At 45.0% G+C, this 18430-nt stretch overlaps 1 protein-coding gene across 1 annotated transcript in view; it reads left to right on the top strand.

Moving 5' to 3' along the window:
• Positions 1-18430, top strand: part of ITGAE (integrin subunit alpha E) — a 439817-nt gene that overhangs the window by 385440 nt on the left and 35947 nt on the right. The window lies entirely within an intron of this gene.

The following is an 18430-nucleotide window of genomic DNA, read 5'->3' as shown; positions in this document are numbered from 1 at the left end:
GTGAGAGAACCTTACATCTCTTAATTGGGTTGTTCATCCCTTTCAGATTCCAGGATATGCATTTAAACGTACTCATTATTGATAGAAGATGCTAGTAAATATGAACAATCCATGTAAGACATAGCAATTGAATGAAGGAAATACCCGTTCTAGAATGATGTAGGAAAAAACAAACATATACATGTCATTATTTGCCTATTGTACCAATTGAGAGAGAACAGGACACATAAGGGTAATACATAAGGAAGGTGGGGAGGCAAACAACCCTGACATCCGTATGACATGTAATTAGAGATGTAGGAAAAAAGAAGAATGTGGAAAAAAAGAAGTGCTAACAGATAGAAGAAAAGATAGATGTCAGGAAAATGAACAGAAAGATGAACCAGGCGAAGTTGAGGGCTAGGAAACCCCTAGCTGGACTACAAAAAGAGTCCTGCGGGTTAAAGGGTGCCTGAGCCACAGCAACCACGCCTGCGAGTTATATCAAGGGTATCTAAATGTAAAGTCAATGCCCGCAGCCAAAAATAGGGGCTGTGCCATAATGAGATATGCTTTACTGAGTGAAGAGTTAGGTGGCAGATGTAGAGGGCATGGGTGGAGTAGAAGTGTCCATGCTATCGGCTTTGAGGGATCTTATAAAGGATTTAAGGTCTGCAGGATCATCAAAGACCAATGTTCTTCCATTCTGTGTGACTTTGAAGGAGCAAGGATAGAAAAGGCCATATCTAATTTTCAGTTGCTTAAGTGCAGGCGGATATAAGAGGAATTCCTTGCGCCGCAGAGACGTATTCTGGGGGACTTCCTGCAAAATGTAAATCCTGCGGCCTTCCCAGAAGAGATTGCGCTTTTCTTTAGCTTTGGAAAGGATGAGATGCAACTGAGTATATTCCAGTAGTAAAAAAATAAGGGTGCGAGGCATGGGATGTTGATCATGAGCATGAGCTGATTTTGGAGGCCCAATCCGGTGTGCCCGTTGAATAGTGAGGACGATGTCTGATGGAATATGGAGAAGGGATGAAAGCATTTTCTGTAGAAATAAGATGGCGTCCTTTTGTTCGCATCCTTCAGGAATGCCAGATATACAGAGGTTATTCCTTCTACCTCGATTTTCCAGTTCCTCGTTGTGTTTCTGGAGCTCTTTAATGGTAGTTTCAAGTGCAGTCACTCTAGGAGAGAGATCCTCCACCAGGTTTACTCTTTTTTCCACCTCCTCCATTCTATTTTCGCATACGCACCATCTGTCATTGAGTTGCTGCAGCTTTGAGTTGATGGTTTCCATGGTTCCATGTCATTTCATCGCCTGCCTGTTCATCCCCAGGCTTTTTGAGGTGCACATTCCATCGAATGTGCTCATCGTTCTTTTTTTTTGGGGGGGGTACCCTCCAATCCCTCTCCCACACTTATTTTTTGCTATTGCCCACCCGCCCAAACCCTTATCTTCCCTTTCCCGCCCCCCCCAAAAAAATGTGATGAGCACATTCGATGGAATGTGCACGTTAAACAGCCTGGGGATGAACAGGCAGGCGATGAAAGGAGTGTGGCAGGGGATGAGGCTCACTGGGCATCCTTGTGAGGTTGTACTGGCTTTTGCCCGCCTTTTCCTAAGGCCATGATGCTTGAATTATTTATTTTCCCATTTTCTACTTATTTAGTATAGTCAGTTGTAGTGACAGAGAATGTGGGGAATATGCCTGAAGTAATATTATAAGCAATGGCAAATCTAATATATTAGTCAAGTTTGCCACAGTTTGAGGCTAGGAATATAATGAGCAGCCTCGCCGTGAAAATAAAATACAAATAAAATAAGAGAATCTCATTGCAGTGTGAAGCAGTTCTTGCTGAAGAAGTTCCTTCATTACCAATTTGTAAGGTTTCTTTTCTACTATGGCGCATATTGTTTTTAGGCCAGCAGATGGCGTATGTTAGAGGCCAGGCTCTGGAGACCTCCAGTGTTTCCTGACTGGGCAGCCGAAATTCTAGTTAGCTGTGCCGGCTCCCTGAGAGAGCAGCTGATGAAGCGAAGCAGAGGAGCCCCACGTATGATTGGGAGCCGGTAACTTCAAAGAAAAAGGCACCGCACTACTCCTCCAATGGAGGGCAACAACCAGACAGGCAAAGAATGTGGTAATGGGCCGAGGGAACGCTGCGGGCATAAATTCATAGGTGTCACGGGTGGGAGGAGTGGAGTCAGGCGGCCATTAACGTTGGTGTCAAGCCACGCCCCCCACTGTGGTGATTACTGACGCCGTACACCTTGCCAATGTTCTCAGTGTCTACTAAACTGGCAGTGGTAGGCCATGTAGTCATTGCTATGCAGGCAGGCAAACAGTCAGAAATGGAGGGGGCGGAACCTGATAGCTGATGCCCTTTGATGGGGAATTTCACCGGGGCTGCCCCATACAAGTTGGAGACCAGGATTTAGGGCATATTGAGGCCTCGGGTCGTTGTTTGGGATTAGGCATTGGTGCGTGACATTTAGTACTGCCTTAATTTGCGTTTGCATCAAATGATTTGGGTCCCTTTTAGGAACTGGGAATAGTTCCATTTATCATCACAGGCCCAACCTCCAAATGGCAGAAGACTTACTGTGTGAGAGGTATTACCCAAATTGGTCGTTTACAATTGTTCGAATGAACAATTGACCGAATTTAAAGGGTCACAATTGACCTTTTCCCCACATATATGGTACAATTGACCTTCACAATTCGGTCAATTGTGAAAAGGTCAATTGTCATTCGAGCAGTTGTAAAACGATCAATTCGTATACAACCATGTGAGATACAATAACCTAACATACCATCAAATGGCATAACCTGACATAACATAAGTGCTTTTCATCACAGTGCCATGATACCACCAACACCCTTCCACCCCACTCCTCTCCTTTTCCTATGCCTTCTTCGTACCCCTCTCCTTTAATCTCTATATTTGGGACTTTACGTGCTGGCTACAAATGTTTGAGTTCACTTGCTATAGCTCCTGGGTCATTTTTATTTTTGTCTTACTAAATAAGTATTGTTAGGCTTTTGGATTTAAATTTTACTTTAAAAAAAGACTTTGGGCCTCATTACAAATGTGCTAGTGTGGTAACAACGGTACAGTTAAGCTTGCCGGTACCATTGTTTCCGGACTGGCAAACTACGAGTCTGCGAGCGGGTGCCCTTCTGCCCGCCAGGTCTGACCTGGCGGGCGGAAAGGCACCCGCTTGCAGCCCTTGACGGATGCACCGGCACCATTCATAAATGGTGCCGGTGCATCCGTCCTCCCCATTCCCATTGAGTCCAATGGGACTCAAATGGTAATGGGGAGTCATATTTTCTGGCGCCCGTGAATGGGCGATTACCTGGTCCGCCGGGGCTGTAATGCCCCGGTAATTGCCCATTTTCGGAAAATTCATGACTCCCGCGGCAGCCGTGCCGGTATTTACCGGCACGGCTACCGCCATCCTCGTAATGACCTCTTACTGTGCCTCATTACAAGTCTGGCGGTAACCTGTCGGTGCTGCCGGCGTGTTGCCACCAGACTGTAACACCGTTTCTGGAGCCTGATATCCTGGTACCACTGGGACTTTATAATTCCCGGGGGGCCGGGATGTCAGGCGCCGGAAAATGTTAGTCCCCGCTGTCATGCAGTCCCATAGGACTCCATGGGAATGGGCACTCGGAAGCACTGGCACCTTTGATAATGGTGTCAGTGCTTCTGTGACAACTGTGCCTACTGGGGCCGTTGCGCCGGCATGTCAGACCTGCCATGCGCAATGGCGCTGGCAGGCACAGCTGTAGTCTGCCAGGCCAGAAATGGTGCCGGTATATTTCTACCGGCACCCTTATTTCCGGACCAGCAGACTTGTAATGAGGCCCCACAGTGTCTTATTTGGAGTCCCTGGAAGTGGTTCAGTTCACAGCCTTTGCTAATATTAAAAAAAGCCTCCCTCATGATTTACAGCATATAGAGTGTTATTAAACCAGAGCACTACACCCTAAGATATAAATTATCCTTTTTTTATCAAATACATTCAATATCAACAATATCTTATGAGTTGTTAGTCCACTTCTGTTTTAATGGTTAGTCAAACACATTTTTTAATGGGAAAATCCCATTGAAAAACGATTTTGTAAATCAGGCCATGAGATTAAATGCTTTGCCCAGAATCACACACTTTGTTTAAATAGTAAAACTGTCATTACACACCTGACCATATATCTTCTCAGCTTTGGGTCAAATAAATATTTAGGGTTTCGGTGTCATGAAGTCAAATAATACTTAGTTTCACAGTGATGGCTTGAAAAGTACACAACTTACATACTACGCTAATGCGTCGGTATGTAAGTCATTTTAGAAACACGCCGAGCAAAATGAGTATGGTTTTAGCTGTATTTCCCCGAATTCTGAATGGGAGATTACATTAGCATCTTCAAGGTAACTCAAGCCTAAAGAAATCTCCCTTCGGTTTTAAAACTCTAGTCATTACTTCGCATGCGCTATGAACCTGCCACATTCTTGTCACCTACCATTCGCACCTCTTAAAGGACACTAGGCTCTCCCTATTGCCCACTCACTGGTTCAGCAATCAACCCCTAAATGCTCCCCTACTAAGGCTTGGCTGTTTCCCAGATGCTGCTGTGTGCTTGGAAAGTGCGATCTCCGAGCGCTGGGAAGCCTTTCATCCTGCTGCAGACATGCAAAGTCATACCTTTCGCTCAGTCACATTAATCACAGACCTAGTGCCTAATTCACAGAATCGCTTTATAATGGTGCAATCCCATTGGAAAATGCTCTGTGAATTAGGCCCATAGGGTTTGTGGGATGAAGCACACTGCCCGTAAAATCATGACAGTCTGCAAAATACGGGATGGGTGGCCACTTTACGTCACTGACAGTAAATAATGATCAATTTACACCTCCTCAAACATCAAAATGGCCACCTTAGTGTTTACGTATATACAAATTATACACAATAGGCAAACGTGTAAACCCTTGGCTGCCACCTTTCCTTGTCACATTTAGGGTAGTGTGACGAGGGTGTGTTGGGGCTTTGTAGTTATTTTTTATTTTATTTAATTGAACATTTGTAAGGTGCTTTATACAATAGAATTGTGTTTCAAAGCACCACAAGGCTAAATGGGAAGGGAACCGGGGAAATAATAACAATGGCAAAAACAGTAAATATACAGTTGTGGTCCTACTAGGCCTTGTGGCATTCGGCCGTGCAAGTGCATTGGGGAGAAGGGCAGGAGATGGGGATGGAAAGGGGGAGCAGAGGAGTGGACAAGTGCTGGAGGGGGGCCCAAGAGGGAAGAGCTTAGGGGAGCCAAGGAGGAGAACCTCAGGCTAAGTGCTAATGCAGGTGGCTCCCAAGGGTGGGATGTGGAGCCACCAAGCAGGGGCCCGTAGGGCAGTGCAGTGGGGGGAGGGGGTGCTGGTATTGACTGGGAGGAAGAGCCTGGGGTCCTGTTGTATTCATGAGGATCAGGCCACCGGTAACAGCTGCAGTGGGGTGATTAGCAGGGAAGGGAAAGAGGGATAGAGGTAGGGAAGAGTAGAGTTTTGAGCAGTTTCCGGAAATTAAGGAGTTCTGCCTCAAGTCTGAGGGGGGCAGGGAGGCTGTTCCAAAGGGAGGCACCAGCTGAGGAGAGAGAGACCTGCCCCCCACTCCTCTGCTTGGCGAAGCGTTTGACAGTATGAGAGTTGGAGTTAGAGGAGCGTAGGGCTCTAGCAGTGGAGTATTTAGGGAGGGTAATTTGGAGATAACATGGTACCAGCAGAGGGCCTTGAATTTGATCCTTGCAGCCACTGAGAGCCAGTGTAGGGATTTTAGGGCTGGAGCGATACGGTCCCTGGGCTTGAGGTTAAGGGTAAGTCTTGCAGCCCTATTCTGGATTAGCTGGAGGGGGCAAAGGGAGGAAAGAGGGAGATTGAGAAAGAGGCTGTTGCAGTAGTCCAGCCTGGAGAGGACCAGAGCTCATGAGACATTGAGCTTCTGGGGAAAGGTGAGAAAATGAAGAATGCCTCTGAGGAGGTGGAGCTGGAAGAGGGACTTCTTGGTAAGGTCCATGTTGTGAGGGGTGAAGGAGAGCGGAGTCGCAGATGCCCTCAAGGTTTTTGGCCTCACTGATGGTGGGGGTAGAGGGCCCAATTAGGGGTGGGGTAGAGGTCCCAAAGAGGGTGGCCAGAGGGTAGGAGGAAAAGAGGGCGCGGGTGTCCCGATGAGGAGGATCTCTGTCTTACTGGCATTGAGATAAAGATCATTCGCTGCACACAATGCCTGAATGGCGGACAGGCAGTCTGGGATGAGAGAGGAGGATGAGGGGGAAGTAGGGGGAAGTTTGTAGGAAATCTGTGTGTCATTGGCATAACACTGGAAATGAGAAAAGAAGGAGGGGGTCAGGTGAGCAAGAGGGGTGAGGTAGATATTAAAGATCCATGGTGATAGGATAGAGCCTTGTGGGTTGCCACAGGTAGAGATGGTGGTGGTGGAGGAGAAAGGGCCCACTTGCAGCTGGCAAGGGCAGTTAGTGAGGAAAGAGGTCAGCCAATCCATAGCCCAGTCAGTGATGCCGTGGGTGTCACAGAGTCATTTTATGAGGATGGAATAGTTGACCGTGTCAAAGGGAGTGGAGAAATCAAGGAGAATGAGAACAGCAGGAGAGTTGGAGTCGAGAATTGCTAACATGGTTTCACAGTCATTCAGGAGAGCAGTTTCCGTGCCTCTGGATGCCCGGAATCCAGATTGATGGTCATGAAGGCAACCAACAAGATCCGTTTGGATGGTCAGTTGGGGGAGGAGAAACTTCTCCAAGAGTTTACCCAGGAAGAGGGTAGTAGAGATAGGGCGATAGTTAGCCGAACAGGAAGGGTGAGCAGACGGCTTTTTTAAGAGAGGGTGCACAAGGGAGTGCTTGAAGGATAGAGGGAAAGAGCCAGTGGAGAAGGAGTTATCACACAGATCAGCAAGAGCCGGGGCGAGAGAGGAGATGTTGTCCTTAATGGTTCTGGAGGAGCAGGGGCACCTGTTTGGAGGAGTCCTTCATAGAGCGGACCACTTTAGAGACCTCATCTGGTGCTATGGGCAGGAGGGAGGAGAGTGAGGGGGGTGGAAGGAGGAAGCCAAGGGAGGCTGGGGAGCAGGTATGGGAGAGGAGATGGGGCAGAGGAGAGTGAGGACAGGATGTCCTGAGTTTTGGATGTAAAGTGGGAGGCTAAGGCAGTGCACAGAGCCTGGGATGGAAGGAGAGAGGTGGAGACTGCAAGTGGATTGGTGAGTTCCTTGCAGATTTTGAAAGGTTTGGCCGTGTTGTTAGTGGCTCCAGAGATGCAAGCTTGGATGTGGGCCCGCTTCTTGGAGCAGACAGGGAAGCGATATAGCCTTTGGAGCAGGTGGCATGCCAGTTTGTCAGAAATTAAGCCCACGGTCTGCCACTTCCGTTCAGCAACTCTGCACTTGTGTTTCAGAGACAATAGATCGGAGTGGTACCCGCTGTTGTTCTTGGGGCAGGTGTTAGGCAGATCCTCATGGCAGGGACAAGGATGTCATGGGTGTTAGAGATGGCAAGGTGCAGGTTAGCAAGGAGAGAGTCAGAGGGAGAGTCAGGAGCGGGAGTGCAAGGGGGGATGAAAGTGAAGGCAAAAGCAGCAACTGACACTCGTTTCATCGGTCGAATGATGGTGAAGGAGTCTGGCAGTGCAGGGGGTGGCTCGGATAGAGGGCCAAGGGGCCCAAGGTGGGAGGAAAGGAGAGAGTGTTCAGACCAGGAAAGGGCATGGTGACCGTATTAGAGATAGGGATGTCACCAGATATGAGGGCATCCAGAGTGTGGCCGGCAGAGTAAGTCAGGCCTAAAGGAAGAATAGTGAGAAAGAGGGAGTCACAGAGGACCCAGAACTGAGAGGTGGATGTTTCAAGTGGGTTGAGGTGGGTGTTGAAGTCACCAAGGAGGAGGAGTTTGGAAGAAGAGGTTAAAAGGGATGAGGCAAGGTCTTCCCATTCAAATAGGAAGAGAGAGATAGGGGCAGGTGGTCTGAAGATAGTGGTGAGGGTGAGAGAGAGAGTAGTCAAGACCTCAAGCCTACAGACAAGGCATTCAAAAGAGGAGTAGGATTGAGTAGGAATGATGGAAGCAGGGACTCACTCATGGAAGATCAAGGCAACCCCACCTCCAGGCCTGTTGGGCTTGGGTTTGGAAAGGATTTGTTATCCCTCAGGTAGGAGAGTGTCAAAAGCAGTGACAGAGCTGGCATTCAACCACATCTCGGTAACAATGAGGACGTTCGGGTGAAAGTCTTTGAGAAGGAGACAGATGTAAGAGGAGTGTTTGTCAGCAGAGCGAGCATTCAGAGTAGCTAAGTGAAGCTGGTTACCACCTTTGAAGGTTTTCCAAGGGGGTGTACTCGGGCGTGGTACTCCCATCGATGGTGGGGAAGAAGTGAGGGGAGAGGAAGCAGGTGTGGCAGGAGAAGGGAAGATGTTTATGAGAGAAGGCAGGCGCTGGTCGAGAAGGAGAAGAGTAGGTTGAGAACCTTGGGCTATGATAGTGCCATTGTGATAGACATTAATGATACACCTAGAGGTTATGAAGTATGCAAGAAGTACTTCCCACGTAGTGGCAGCATTAATGGGTGAGGAGGTGAAAGAGTGGAGACCAGATGGGGGGGGTCCATAGGTCAGGAAAGCGGACAGTGAAGAGTATGTCTGTGATAGTCTGGAAGTGGCATTGACGTAAGTGTCAGCGATAGGTAAGCCTGGGTTGGAGTCCAGGAGAGCTTTTCTCAGCTTTTTACTTCCAGACTTCATGAGAGAGGTAGGATAGATGATAGAATAGCAGTTGGGATCGATAGGAGAGATGGAGAGTGCCATGGGAGTAGAGGGGGAGAGAGAGATAAGCCGGGGCACTGCACAGTGCACAGGAACTCACCAAGTGGCTTAGCAGCCAGGCAGGCGCAGAGGAGGAGGTGTGCAAAGGAAGACAATCAGTGCACAGATTAAAAAGCACTCCTAGACTCGAACTTGCCAAAAGCACTAAATACAGCACAAAATGGAGAATGCAGCGATCTAAAAAGCACACCTATATTCGAAGTTGCCAAAAAGCACTAATACAGCACAACATGGGAGATGCAGTGATTTAAAAAGCACACCTAGATTTGTAGTTGCCAAAAAGCATGAATACAGCACAACATGGGGGATGCAGCGATTTGAAATTAAAAAGCACACCTAGAGTCGAAGTTGCCAAAAAACACTAACTACAGCACAAAAATGGAGGGCGCACAGATGTAAAAGCACACCTAGGTTCGAATTTCCCCAAAAGGCAGAAATACAGCACAAGAATGTTGGGTGCACAGGTGTAGTGTAAGCTTAAAGAGCAGTTTAAGGAAGGCACTAGCAAGTAGTAGGAAACAAGCAGTGAGTGAGTTTAGGCAGGTACACATAATAGCTGCTCAACAAGAACTAGATTGCAGTTATGCTAGAAGGAAATGGAGACAAAGATCCATGGTAACCAGTGGGAGGGTTGTAGGCCAGTTACGGGGGGCTTACCGGTATAAAGTAGAAACAGATAGCCCATGATCAAGTACTGCAAGTTTGGTCGGCAACATGGACCGGGGGTCGGTTGCTGGATTGGCGGCATGGAGGGGGGCTCCTTCCCACTCTGGACAGGTCCAGACAGGGGCCTAAGGTGTGGGCCTTGGCTGGGGCCGGCTCCCGGATTGGGCAGATGGAAGAGATGAGCCCCAATCAGGAGCAGGAGGTTGGCCAGCAATGAGGTCCACCTCCGATGCTGATGGCAGCGGCCATCTTGCAGAGTGTTTGGGTCCCAGCAATTCTTCAACTCCACTGGGCTATGCACAGGTTGGGCCCCTGCGTGAAACATGCCCGACATGGGCTATAACCCAGAGTGTAGTGGGGTGCAGCCCTTCGGTAGCGCACTGCAGATGCAATGCAAGATGTAGAAAAATCATACTCACAGTGCACACAGCCCGCAAATGGGGGGGCCAAAGCTGCTCCTCACCTTCTTGTTGAAATTCCACAAAAACAGCTGGATCCTCGTGGTCTCGAGTGAGCGACCACCTGCAAGAGGAAAGGGATGGAGAAGGAGAAGACCCTTTTGGCACACTAACCCTCATTACCTGCTCCCTCCAAGGTGCAAAAAACAGATCCCTACCCTCACACACCTACTGTTGTGTCTGTCTCTGCAAGAAAAAGGGCTGTGATTTTGACAATATTCTTTTACTGTTCTTTTACTGTTGTAATGGTCCGATATTTATTTACCCCATTTTACCAATTGCCTGTTGTTTTGGATTATCACAAGAGTGGTAAAAATGCAATTTTGGAGTCGATTTCTGCATTACAGCTCCCATGGGCTGGATGGGCAGCAACCTGTTTCAGCAACAGTACCCAAAGCCAACATGCGTATGCTGGTAAATGTGTGTGAATGTGCAGTATCTTGAAATGTGCCATGTACACAGCACCAGTATGCTGCAGGGTTGGTGGTGGTTTGCCACTGGTGGATCTCTGTCTCAGTCTGCGGCATTGGGATTTATGCCCCTAGTGGCAAGGGAACGTGGCATGGTTTCACCCCAGTTTGATAAGTAGGAAAGATTATAGGGGGGAGCACGCTCAACTTTGTTATATCGGTGAAAAACAAAATGATAAATCTGAACCTGTCAATTATCGGAGCCAAAAAGTGTCAGAAAACACTATTTATAGAATTATAGATGGATGACTATGAACTATGGGGATATATTGTATCCATTGTGTTCAGGGTGACATCTGATGTATGATGAGAGCAAAGCTTGAGCTGTCAATGATGTCCATGGGACACCAAGGTCGAATACATCAGTTGCCAGCTACCTTTTCTAAAATATTATGTTGTGTATGGCCCCCATGCATCCTTTTTCCACCATCTGCACTGTCCTTCATGGACCAGCATTGTGGGGGGTGAACAGTGGGGGAGCGTAGAGGCTATAAACAACATAAAAAGGGGGCTTCTTTATGAGTTAGGCCAGAACGATGCTGGGGGTTCCGCGGACTCGGTGAGCCCAACACCCTCCCCAGAACAAATGGAGGGCTCAGTCAACTGCAAGTACAAACTGCGGTTTATTGCAAATAAAACCAACAGTGATCAATGCAAGAACATCAGAAGATTCTAGTACGTCTCGAAATTACAATGCGTACTCCCCAGTTTTGTTGTGATATTACATCACCTCCTGGGCCCTTCCTCCAAAAATCTATCAGTGTGAGAGACTGGGTATTGAGCACTCTATACGATCTCCTATACGTGTTATTCTACTGGCTCTTACATGTCAGGTGGCTGGCCTGTCGCATCCCAAAAGGACTATCTATTACATTGTTGCAGAATAGTGAGTTTACCATTGGTTCTTGCCCCTTACTGTCTACCCCTGGAATACTAAACTGTCATTGGTTATGCTATGATATGATATAATATGATATGGCATTATGGTTAGAGCTGATCCCCCCAGGCCTGGGCCTCAATCGAGTTCTCAGCTCGCTGTGCACCTCTTCAAGGCGATGTGAACGATTATGTGTCTATATCGTAACTTGTGTAAACTACCTTTGCCAATGAGAATATTGTTCTCTCATTGCAACACCTGTTGCAGTCTGCATCTGTCTTGGTGGGATCTGCTGCCCTTTCTCACTGTGAATGGCTGTACATTGTCTCATCTGGCTGCATCACGAGTTTAGAGACCACAAAATTGAGCTCTGCAGCTCACAATTATAAGTATTTATTCAGTTTCTCTGCAGCTGGTCCTTTGTCGTCTGTGGATTGGAATGTGTCTTCATATCTCTAGCCTTGGCTGTGGGCCTGTCTCACGCATCTTGCTCTCTGTGCAGCCTGAGTCAGCTCGATCTGTCTCATATTCAGTGGCTTGAGGCCTGCTGTAATTTTCCAAACCCTTATCATGTGGTTTCTACATTGTCCATGTTATGCTACGTTCCCTATGGCTTAGTTATATGTGGTTCGATCATGTTCCATATGCACTCCTGTATGTCCACACAACTATTGGCTTGAAGCATCAGCAAGCTTGCTCTGGATCTCTTGTGCTTTGCAGTTCTGCGTTACTGCATTTGGCTAATGACAAAAATAATAAAAAGCAATGACATTATGTACATGTATCTGTCCTCTAGATATAGGACTGAATTCTCACGTTCTTCATATATTCGAGTTTGTGTTTGTGTGGTGCAGTGCGGACTGCACATGTACTTCATGTCTAACACTGATTTGTCGTGGTGTCACTAATGACGTCAGCATCTTAGCTTCTTGGTGCTTACTCTAGGGAGTCCATAAGGGTATTTCCATCCACGATCTCTGTTTCTTCTCCTATACCTCTGAAGATGTGTACAGGATTCGGTCTGTATGGTTGGCTGAGGGGATACCTTTCGGTGTACTTGTAAATCATTGGTGCACTTGGGATTCGTCTGAAATAAGATGGGTGGCTGCAGCATTTCTGGCCTTTTGCCTCGTCATGAAATTAGGATGGCATAAGGGTGGTCTCGGGACCCCTGAGACCCACTCTTCAGCCGAAATTTGGCAATGCAGTTAAAGTGACAGGAAATATGTTCCGGACCCTTTTTCCTGCACCTGCAAGGTCTTAATACGGTCCTCCCTGGCCTCTCACCCCACAGCAACACAAAATTAAAAAAAAGAATAGCTGGCAAAGAAAATCCTGCATCCTCCTGCTATAATGTACTAGCATTCCATAATCCTCTACTATGACCTCTGAACAGAAGAATACAGCCTTCAGAGAGAGAAAGAGCTGCTAATTGATTACAATGGAAGCCATACACAACACATTTCCCCCATCGACACAAAGTACTTAATTAGAAAAATCTATGAAAATATTCTTGATATCCAAGACCCCAGGCTCATAGAACATATTTGATTTTGGGGCAAATCTAGCTCAGGATCCTTCTCAAATTAGAACTCCTAGACTAGGGGCCTCATTACATGTTTGGCGATACTAGCAGTACTAATAAAGTCAAACTAAATTATATTTACCGCAAGTTTCAAGGCTAATTTAGGGTTTGGGTTACTCCCCATTCTGCAGTCCCATAACACTCCATTGGAATGTCATTGATACTGCAACTGACAATACCTCACAACCATTACCGCCATTGTCAGTAGTGGTGGCAGTATGTTCACTAACATGGAGGATATTTTTTGGATGCATGAGTGGCCAAACCCATAATCAGGCAGTGAAGTAAAAAGAGTGATTTACCGATATACTACTGCCTGTTTTTGCTGTTAACGCCACACGTATAATGGCAATAATGGCATCGCTCTGTCCGGTCCTGCAGGCTCTTGTCCGCGGAAGCTACTGAACCCCACAGTCCCCCAGGAAAGTGTGGTCAATAACTGACTATTAAAACAGCTGAAAACCCTACTGCACCAGGGGAATGGGGAAGTGGCAAAAATAAATAAAGAACACAGATTCAGGTCTTCTGTATGGCACCAATCTATAGAAAAGTCGAACAAAGGACACATTATAATCATTTACCTACTTCTTAGTTTCTCCCTCCAACCGCTAGTTACAAATTATACCTGCTATCCTCTGCGTTGAGCTTAGAGGATCTAAAATAATTTTATAACCATGTTGAAGGAGTTTGACTTGAATTGAAGATTATTTGAAAAAAGCTGCTTCAGAAATGTATTCTCATTTCAATTGGTTACTGCTTGGGAAGACTGTTAAAAATTACATTGGATACTTCCTGAGGCCAGTCTTTCCTCTATCATGACCTTAGTGATGGTCTTTATTGTTCATCCATCAGAAATGTTAACTGAATAGTTTAGTGAACTCAGATGTAGCTTTATTCATATTGAAATCTGAAGAAATTAAGTTATGTTACTTGTGCGTATTGTTGTCAGAAGTTATGCTCCTTGAACAGCTCTCTCACTCGAACATATAACTGAACACTTCTAACAGAAAGGAGTTTAACTAGCGCTGGTTCTTCGTTCTACGCAAACGCGACGCTTTATTACACTGAATTTGCAAGAAGATTATAGCATCCCCCGTGCCGCCTCCACGCATGCACGCTTAGAGTTGGTCGGAATCTCAAGTCAGGAAAGCCATCAAATTTGAATTTGACTCTCAGCGCCTCTTTTGAGCATGCGCGATTGACATTTGTCAGTATCGTTAGCGAGGCAGTCATCAAGTTTTTTGAATAACGGCTTTCTTATCACACATGAGCATTCAACATTTCAAATGATATCATTGCTTCTAACTCCTCAGGATTTTACTCCGGACATGAGATGAAGCACTGGAGCGACGCTCCTTTGCTCAAAGCAATTAACTACTTGAAAGCTGAACTTCAGCAGTCTACCGCACATTTGCATGCAGTCTTACGTGCTCAGAAGTACGTCAATCCATGCAAACTCTTATTCTTCTAACAGAGTTTACTTTAAGAGTAGAACTTTAGTTGAAACCTAACTAAATACCTAAAAACTTTGAATTAAAGAATATTATGACAGTCACTGAAATCCTTTCCTTTGCCTCTTCACTGCAGTTAATAAAAAATGGTGCACTCCCACCAAGTCCCAGAAGGATAGCTCAGCGGCAGCGTGCTCGACTTGGAAACAAGACAACACGGAGCAACACAGGTTCGATCCCCGGGTCCACGCTTAGAAACCTCTGGGTATTAAGCGCGTTATAAATAACCTGTCATATCATATCACCAACTAAAAACAGCTTGTCTTGTCCCACGCAGGTTCCAGTATTGTGAATCTTCTTTCTTAGGCTCGTTAATCAGATACTTTACCACTAGGCCCTAAAAACACTGGAGCTTTCATAAAACATGACGTTCCTGTTCTTCATTGGACAATGAAAGGCAGTTTAGAATGTTTACTAGAACAATAGAAGGATCTCTGCACCAATCAGCGTCCAACTCCTTCTCCACCACGATGAATTGGTAAACTTTCATTCTGAAGCACACTTGTTAAGGCCCAAACCAACTTGTTCCCTTTTAACCAAAATTACAATTGTAAAGCATATAACAATTAGATCCATACTTGAAGAACTAACTAATGACCTGACCTAGACCTGACACGCTTTTCCTGGTGATTGGTTAATGTTGCAGCCATCTTTGATATGCCCTTTTCCCTAGACATTCAGCAGGAATAAAAATAGGAAAGATTTCTTTTTCAGTGCCTCTCCTGAGAAATTCAGCCATTACAAATTACTTCCATACAATAAGAAACTGTTTCACTTTCACAGTTGCGCTTATAAAACTCTGAAGCTCTAATTGGTTTCTTCCTAGATAGGTAAACCAAAATGTAAGTATGCTGTTTAGTAATCCCCACTTTCTAGTGACTGGTGAAGGCTTATAAATCACAATGACTGCTATAGTGTTATGTGGATAGGTTTCAATCTCCGTGACTGCCTAGAAGTGCCAGATCGTCCGGAATGGGCAATGGGGCAGTGCCCCACTACCCATTACGGGGGCTTTCTGATTGAAAATAGCAGAGTGAGTCTCTCAACCAGCCTAAAAATGTAGCTTTGACCAATGGCAAATGAGGCATAACCTGCCTATATTTCATGGTTAGTGATTCTGGGGTGCAAGCAGCGCCGTGGGGTGCAAGCAGCACACCTTAGAGCCTAGATGTAGGAGTTACAAGTGCATGATTGGCCCACGTTTAACAAGTGCACCAATCAAAAATGTCCCTAAAGAGCTATGCTTTAAAATTTAAAAAAGTGTGGTGATGAGTCATGTATGATAACAATTTACATTTAAGAGCCCTGTCTAATGATTCTATGAAGGGACAAGAAAAGACCTGTTTGATAAATGAAAAAGAGTGCATGGAACAAAAAACTATACAGAGGAGAAAGTGCATGAGCCTTATGCAACGATACAAAAGTGCCCTTTTTAATGTTATGTTATGTTGTGTTGACTTATACCATACACCGCTACCACCACGGAGGCGGTCTCCAGGCACTCTCAAGGCTCTGCAGGAAAGTGGACTGAGTGGATAGGATAAGTCCAGAACCCGGATACGCTGGCATTGTTGTGTGTTTGGGTTGCACGTGGGTTGATTGTGGGCACTGGCTTGTTGTATCCATAAGGGTGAGGCCCAATGCATGTGTTATTTTGGGATGTGAATGTCTGGCTATGCTGGGTGTGTGTGTGTGTGTTTTGTGGGTAGATTGTCTGGTGTTTAAGGATGTGGTTGTGCGCACCGGTGTTGTATCCATAAAGGTAAGTCCCAGTTCCTGGGGTTATTTGTTTTATGCAAGTGTTACTTATGTTGGGTGTTTGTGTTTAGTTTGGCTAGCCCAAAGGGCGTGTATAGTAGTTGGGGGTTTGATGGAGGGGAGCAGAAGCGGGGTGGTCAGTACAATGGGAACTCCCAAAGTTCTTTTAGGTGGCTAATCTTCCCAATTCTTTCTAAATGTGAGACATGGCTAATCTTCATACCTCCATCTAGTAAAACGCATGGCTCGTCTTCACAATTCTATCTAATGTGGTACATGGCTCGTCTTCACAATTCTATCTAATGTGGTACATGGCTAGTCTTCACAATTCTAGCTAATGTGAAGCATGGCTAGTCTTCACAATTCTATTTAAAAGTGATGCATAGCTAATCTTCACGGATCTATCTAAGTGTGACGCCTGTCTAATGAACGCAAATCTTTCGAAATATGACGCATTGTTAATGTTCACAGATCTATCTAGTGATACCCCTGGCTAGTCTTCACCATTGTATCTAGTGATACGCCTGGCTAGTCTTCACCATTGTATCTAGTGATACGCCTGGCTAGTCTTCACCATTCTATCTAATGTGACTCACGACTAATCTTCACAATTCTATCTTAGTGTGACGCATGGCTAATGGAAAAGGGCCATGTAGCAGCCTAGTGACTGATAGAGTAGATCATTGCATATTCATGTTTAATGATAAAAGGACATCTAAGAACTCTAAAAATAGCAGAGGGTGCATTTTTAATAATAAAAAAGAAAACGCTCTACAGTGGTACAAAAAGTGTGCGTTAGAACGTGTGAATTGATAAAGTGCAAGATAAGATCGAGGTCTACCTATAATGATAATAATGATATCAATAAGAGAGCCATGTGCAGGGACAATAATTAAAAGGTGGCCTACTGTATAGTGGCACTTTTAATAAAATTGCATTTTTAATACCCTCATCTTGTACGTACAATCTCCAGAAAATGATAACCCGGCGTGCAACGGAGGCCTGATTACCAACAAACTCCCCTGAAATCGAATGCCAGTTATTGATACAATAGAGCGAGAATGAACTCTTACTGGCTGAAGTACAATGAAGAGACGTGTTTGTGTGTACATTAATTTTAACTCCCTCTTTAAAGTTGAACAGTATCTGGAGGTGGCCCATGCTTGACAATGTCTGTCTGTCTGTCTGTTTTTCTGTCTGTCTGTCTGTCTATCTATCTATCTATCTCTCCATCCATAGGGCTGGCTATCTATCTATCTATCTATCTATCTATCTATCTATCTATCTATCTATCTATCTATCTATCTATCTATCTATCTTTCTATCTATCTATCTATCTATCTATCTATCTATCTATCTATCCATCCATAGGGCTATCTATCTATCTATCTATCTATCTATCTATCTATCTATCTATCTATCTATCTATCTATCTATCTATCTTTCTATCTATCTATCCATCCATAGGGCTATCTATCTATCTATCTATCTATCTATCTATCTATCTATCTATCTATCTATCTATCTATCTATCCATCCATAGGGCTATCTATCTATCTATCTATCTATCTATCTATCTATCTATCTATCTATCTATCTATCTATCTTTCTGTCTGTCTGTCTGTCTATCTATCTATCTATCTATCTATCTATCTATCTATCTATCTATCTATCTATCTATCTATATATCTATCCATCCATAGGGCTATCTATCTATCTATCTATCTATCTATCTATCTATCTATCTATCTATCTATCTATCTATCTATCTATCCATCCATCCATAGGGCTATCTATCTATCTATCTATCTATCTATCTATCTATCTATCTATCTATCTATCTATCTATGGCATTAGCTCCTGATTTAAACCTATCTTACTTTCACTGCCCCATTTGTGCCCCATTTTCTCACACTCGCTCACTGGTCACAGAGAAGGCTGGGGCAACACTTTGGGGATGATAATTATGATGTGGTAGGTTATATGGAATGCATAGGGAGTGCATCAGAGTAGCAGCCAGGTGCTAAAAAATCAGAATGTGATCAGGGATATAAGCATTAATTATTGGAAAAGGTTTTAGAAGCTTTCTCAAGTTCCTGTGGTCTGATGGTACTAGCATAATTGACCTAAAAACATTTGACCTTAAACATTTAGTCACATTTATTTGACCTTTTTTCGGTCAAATTTAATTAAATATATATATATATATATATATATATATATATATATATAT

This window comes from Ambystoma mexicanum, chromosome 9 (genome assembly GCF_040938575.1).
Source record: "Ambystoma mexicanum isolate Mex_15411 chromosome 9, UKY_AmexF1_1, whole genome shotgun sequence".
Classification (NCBI taxonomy): domain Eukaryota; kingdom Metazoa; phylum Chordata; class Amphibia; order Caudata; family Ambystomatidae; genus Ambystoma; species Ambystoma mexicanum.
Note: the sequence above shows the minus strand (reverse complement) of the source record. Positions and strands in the feature narration are given on the sequence as shown.